Genomic DNA, 6,380 nt, shown 5'->3' on the forward strand with positions numbered 1-6,380 from the left:
AATCACCACTGCTCTGCGTCCACGTATAGGAATCATCTCAGCAGTGGGTACATTTTCAAACAGCATACTAGCAGTAGATCTGAATTAGGGGAATCATAGAGCATTAGTATTGCACAAACTTTATTCAACGTAAGGGCTTTTCCAGAGAAATGTTCTAAATGTTCTTTCTTACTTTCTGCTATAGACAAAGAGAGCCACCCTTTGAGATTCTTCTTCCTGTAGCTGTGGATTGGGAAGACAGGCCATAACTGGTCACACCGTGGTGTCAGCACTCAACATTTTACTCAGAATATGGGAAGTAACGTGTTAATGAACTTAATAATACCGGGCAGGCTGGGACACAGAAATGGACTAGAAACTGATGAAGATGTAACAGGTTGCAAAAGAAAAGGCTTAATCTCCATGAATCAGTGTCAAATTGTGTTGTGCATCAGGTGGGAAAGACATGAGAGGTGTTTTATAACACTGTGAGAATCACAGTTTTACCATAGTTAAAGGAAAATTGATTTAAAAATCCATGGCCAAATTCTAGGAGTCTTGTGCCACTGTACAAGGCACAAAGTGTTCACAATTTGCAAAGAAAAGTGGCAGTCATCAGTCCAAGACTGCACCATTAGGTGATCCTCACTGATGGTAACCAGTGAGAGAGACAGAATGACAGTTCTTATGCACACAGCATTTCTGAAATCTCAGGAGCGAGATTAAGGAGAAAAATAGGTTTGTTTAGCCTGCAGGTCTATGTCTCACATGCTCATCTGAATAAATTACAGTGATTTTAACCAATGCTTCTAAAATTAGTCTGACACCACTGACAAACTACAGAGCACTTACTGGCGATGCAAGGATAGCTGGAAGTTTACTTGATGCTAGCTTTTCCCATTGCACAAAATAGCCTAAACATTTGTAAAAGCATCTGGAAAGAAGGATAGGGAGGAAGACTAAAATTCAGTTTGGGATGACTGTTATGTAAGAGCTGTTCTCAGGGTCCATAGTGAGTTGCAGGAATGGCACTGTCAGATTCAGTGAGACAGGAGCTGCAATATGGGAGGAAGCATGGAGGTGCTTGCTGGGAAAATTTGGGCTGGAAAAGGCAACACGAACTTGTATTTCGACATAGGGGAGAAAGGGCAGCAAGTAAAAGACACAAAAGGAGGGTAAAACAAACAAAAGGAGGTATTTCTTCATGTAGCGCACTGTAAACCTGTGGAGCTCCTAACCGGAGAATGGTGTGAAGACCAGGACTTTAACAGGGTTCAAGAAACAACTAGATAAATTCCATCAATACTCATTAGCCAGGATGGGTAGGAATGGTGTCCCTAGCCTCTGTTTCTCTGTAGGTGGGTGACAGGGGAGGGATCACATGAGGATTACCTGTTGTGATCCCTTTCTCTGGGGCATCAGGTATTGGCCACTGTCAGAAGACAGGATACTGGACTAGATGAACCTTTGGTCTGACCCAGTATGGCCATTCTTATGTTCTTATGGTCATGTGGTTGAAGCAACAAGCCTGACAAATGATCTTTGTAGCAGCTTTGTGAATGGATTAACAACTCCCAAAGTTCAAAAATCATGAAGTAGATGCTCAAAAATAATGATTTAAAAGATGATGATGTGTTTTCGGTGTCTCTGATTTTTTAAGTCTCCCTGGCCACACTCAGATTTTATATGTGACAATTAATGCTTCCGATCTCCTCAATATATTGAGTAAAATTATTTTGGCCCCTGCCACAGGAGCTCTCACTGGTTTTTGGTACTGAGTTTCCAGCTTTTTCACAAATCCAAAACTTTACATTAATTATGTCCCTCCACAGCAATTGTTTATGCACTCTCATTGCTCACAATAATTCTGCCCCCAGTTATCTATATCTGACTGTCTCTCAGTTCCTTCATTGCTTCTGCCCTGCCCCCAACACTTTTGCTTCTCCTGCTGCAAACAGGGGCAAGAGGAGGGAGAAAAGTAGAGCAGCTGACCCATTTCTTACAGGACAGTGGAGAGAAGGGAGCAAGTTGCCCTGAGATGACTGGAGCACTTTCCACGTAAAACTGATACCAATAGTAGTCTTTAGTGATCTCTGACATGTCTCTTTGTTCAGGGTAAAAACTATGCTATAAGTCATGTGGGGAGGTGATTGTTTTTTAGATATTTATTAATGGTTTTTTGTGTAGGTTAGTTTTATTTTGAGAGAAGGGTGCATCAACATTGTGAATGTCATTCCTATGGGAATAAGGACTTTCATTATTTTAAAAATAATCATTTGGCAGAAAGACCATTTGGAAGTTCAGAAGAGTTGAAATAAAAGTCTGATTTAGAATCTGGGATCCATTCAGATGACAGCAGCTAGAAACAAAAACATTCCCTCTCTTTACTGAATCTTTTAGTCCAGTTCACTTTTGTTGTATTATTCAAAAAGCAGGTTGAGCTTGATTTTTTTCTTTCCCATTCCTGCTTTCCTGCTAAAAGGGGAATGCATAAATGTGACTTTTCCAGTCTAACCATGTTGGTTAATGAAAGACCTGCAACAGCATCATGTGCTGAAATGTAAGACATCTCCTTGAGTCAGACAGTGCAACACCTGGTGGGAAAAAGCTGAAGAAAAAGGAGGAAGAGACAAAAAAGCTGCTTCAGAAATCCACAGACTTAGATGATTGGGGAGTGAGAGTTCAGAGAACTGGGAATTACCTTCACTGAGCTGCAGGGAAGCGCAGATAGCTCTCAGGGAGAAATAAGTTACAAAGCTGGGAAATGTCACTGATAATATATCAATCTGTTTCTCCCCTCTTGCTTCCACCTCCCTCACCATTCCCAATGATTTAATGTGTGCAGTGATTAGCCCGGTGACCCTGAAGGGTGATTTCCCTGAAGGCAAGGCAAACCACAATGTTTAAACGTAGCATTTGATATGAGCCTGAGCCAAGCCTCACATTTTATGGCTGGAAAAAGAGCAAACACAAGAGACTTATGAGTCCACTTTAACAGTTGTGCTAATAGGTGGATTGGCTGGTGTTGGCGTGTGCCTGTGCCAGGCCTCAGAATTTTTCTTGCTGTAAAAGAAGAAATCTCAAGAGACACTATTTTCAGTGTTATAGCCAGGTGTTCGTTACTTGATCTCTCTGCAGTAGAGGGTGGAACAGTGTATCTCTCTTATTACATGCATATACTCAGTGTCTGATCTCTCCTACTAAGAGTGTGTTCCTTGAGTTCTATTCATATAAGTGTGTGTGTATGTGTGTGCATGTGTTTTGTCCTTTGCAAAGTTTAGGCATTGACATTCAGTTTTGCAATAGCCAGATTGTCCAAATTCTAGCCTGAGTTACATTTTGTGGGGCTTTTTGAATTACTAACAGCCCCTGAAATGCTGATGAGATATACAAGAACAAGCAATTGGGAACATAGAAATTGCCATACTAGATCAGACCATATGGTATCCTGTCTCTGACCATGGCCAGAATTTAACTAAAGTCGTATTTTGTAGCTATTAAAATGTGGGGCCCTCTTCTATATTGCTAGTCCTTGGCAACTCAAATATATGTCATCTATTAATAGGCCAGCAACGAGAATAATATAGACAAAATCAATATAATGTATGCTTGGCTTTGTTTGTAAAACATAACTCAAGTATCTTTATGACTAGCTATTTCAAGAAGATTTTGGGTGAGAGCCTAAGCTGGTGTGAATCACCATTACTCTGTTGATGACAACAGAGCTATGCTAATCAACATCTGTTGAATATGTCTCCCAGAGTGAGATGTAGAGAGATAAATGATGTTGAAACACTGAATATGATGAAGAAAGATTCATTCTAATTCAATGTGATCTTCTGTTAATTATTTTCTCTGATACCTGTATAATATTTTAATGTGCTTCCTATCTTTCTCCAAAAAGTTGTGGTTCAATTAAGATTGAAAAACAGAAAAATAAATCACGGGTTGGGTTTTCTGTTGTCTTGCAGCTTCTGTAGCCACTTAAACCCGTGCAAAATGGATACAAAAAGCCACCATACTGATGTGGCAGCATGTCATACTCACATTGTTCAGATGGAAATGATCATACAAGGGGCAAGGCAAAGAGAATCACAGAAGAACTCGTGTCAGAGCATGACTGTTTCACTTTCCAGATCTTACGGGATGATTCTACAATAGCAGTCAACATATCCTTTGGGGGGGAAAAGAAGTTTGTTGAATGTTGGAATGATATTCTTCAAAGCAACAAACTTGAGGCTGAAAGACAAATGAAGCTTGAAGACATTGCACAACAATAACAGTCCAAAGATGCTACGTCAATCAACACAAGCCAAGACAGTGCCTGGTATATGGGAAAAGACGCAAGAACTGCAATGGATTACATCACTTTGCAAAACGTGCACACACCAGCAGACTGTGCAACTATAGACAAAGAAGAAAATACCATTACCACCAGCTAAGATGAGCTTTTGATAGGAGCAACAGACAGTGCAACAGTCGACAGTATGAACTGCCAACTAGAGAGCAATTGGGGACATTTATTAATTTGGAGTTGACATTGAAGCACAAGCAAAAGACACACTGTTAGTAACTCTAAAGAAACTCACAGACATTTGAAGGGGACAAATGGCCAAGCTCAGGGCTTACAGTGATGAGTTTATCCCTGTAAAGGTACATGTGAACCAAATAAATGGGTAAAAATGACCTTGGAAAAGATATAATTTGTAAGAGTACCAGGGAAGAGAGCACCTATTATTGGGTTAAAAGGCTATCAAGCCATTTGCCTTATTGGCAGGTAAAGCAGCCTACAGCCTTAGAATTAGGTTTCTGCCTTCTCCTCTTCTGAGTATTCTTGTCTCTGTATGGAGACATGAATTCAAATCCCTCCTGACATTCCTGTTTGAGGGCTTAGGAAGGAATTATCTCCAAGATCAGATTGGCAGGGATTTGGGGGAGTTTTTCATCCACCTCTTGTCAGAGGGTTTGGATTCCTTGCTGGAATCATCAAGACAAATTTTCCCTAATCAATTGCCTGCTATAGTAAGGTCCACAGACACTGGTTGCTCTCTGCCACTCCTGCTTTCTGTGTGTTTGTGACACACAATGATTGACTCTCCTGAGGACTGGAATACTTTAGTTTAACCCAAGGTCAATAGATGAAATTAAATGGCCTGTGATATATAGGAGGTCTGACTAGATGGTAATGGTCCCTTCTGGCTTTAGAATCTATTAAGCTCTCTATGAAAAAATAGACCCAATCAACAGAACCAGTGAGAAGTAAGTTTGGGGGGTTTGTAACTGATACAAAATGAAAATGGTCTTTAGACATAAAGGATCAGAATTCAGGGGGAAAAAAGGGACAAAACCCCTCTGTAATTTTTGGCCTATTATTTATGTGCAATTATTGCAAGTACACATGGAAATACACAAAATGAATGTAAAACTGTAGCAATTGCATGTATAATGTAATGGTATAGTTACATTTGCAAAACATGTATACACATTTTGGGCTCAAATTTCTGAAAAACACTACCATGGTAATAAAATCATATTCATGCTATGTTTATGGCCATAATTTGCATTTAGATATATACAAGACTATAGCTGAGTTCAGCTAGAAGATGATCATTAGTAATGATCCTAAGGGAACAGGAAGAAAAAAAAAAAGGAGGAGTCACACATATTCATTGGTAGTTATAATTTAGGTGTTAGTCTTGTGGCAGCCTGAGCAAGTATTGTATATCGAATTTTGTAAAACTTTGAAGATGAATGATACCAGATAATGTTTAAGCCACTTGCCCATGGTTACCTTTGCAAACTAGAATTTTTTTATTGTGCACTGTATAGCAAACATATCTGATATCCCACCACCTGCTAATACTATCAGTCACTCCTCAAAAACCTTTACAGATATTTTTGAATCAGCAAAAGAAGATGAAACACTGTTTGCAATGCTCTCAGCAAATATGGAGCTCATTTTTCACAGGATTTAAGGAAAAGTTAATTGTAGAGCCACCTGGGCGCACATAAGAAAGTAGAAAGATGCTGTGTTGGCATGCAGGCTGCATAATGAACAAAGTTTATCATACACACATTCAAAATAAGAAGAAAATTTAGCACTATTTCAATCAGAAAGACTGTTAATATGGGTGACATTTTCAAAAGTAGCTAAGGGTATGTCTACACAGCAAAGTTATTTAGAAACAACAGCAGTTATTTAGAAATAACTTTCATAGCATCTACACAGCCATTCCGTTATTTCAAAATTAATTTGAAATAGCAGAGGGCTTATTTCGAAATTGGTAAACCTCATTCCATGAGGAATAGTGCCAATTTTGAAACTGCTATTTCAAAATAAGCACTGTGTAGATGCTTATTTCAAAATAGGGGGCCTCCAGTCCTTCCCAGGGTGCCCTGCT

At 39.4% G+C, this 6,380-nt stretch overlaps 1 long non-coding RNA gene across 1 annotated transcript in view; it reads left to right on the plus strand.

The window, feature by feature from the left end:
* Window positions 1–5,483, plus strand: part of LOC142827022 (uncharacterized) — a 52,341-nt gene extending 46,858 nt beyond the window's left edge. The window contains exon 3 of the long non-coding RNA XR_012901364.1: window positions 185–5,483. This is a non-coding gene — a long non-coding RNA (uncharacterized LOC142827022). The remainder of the gene's footprint in view (window positions 1–184) is intronic.
* The last annotated feature ends 897 nt before the right edge of the window (window positions 5,484–6,380 follow it).

This window comes from Pelodiscus sinensis, chromosome 1 (assembly GCF_049634645.1).
Source record: "Pelodiscus sinensis isolate JC-2024 chromosome 1, ASM4963464v1, whole genome shotgun sequence".
Classification (NCBI taxonomy): domain Eukaryota; kingdom Metazoa; phylum Chordata; order Testudines; family Trionychidae; genus Pelodiscus; species Pelodiscus sinensis.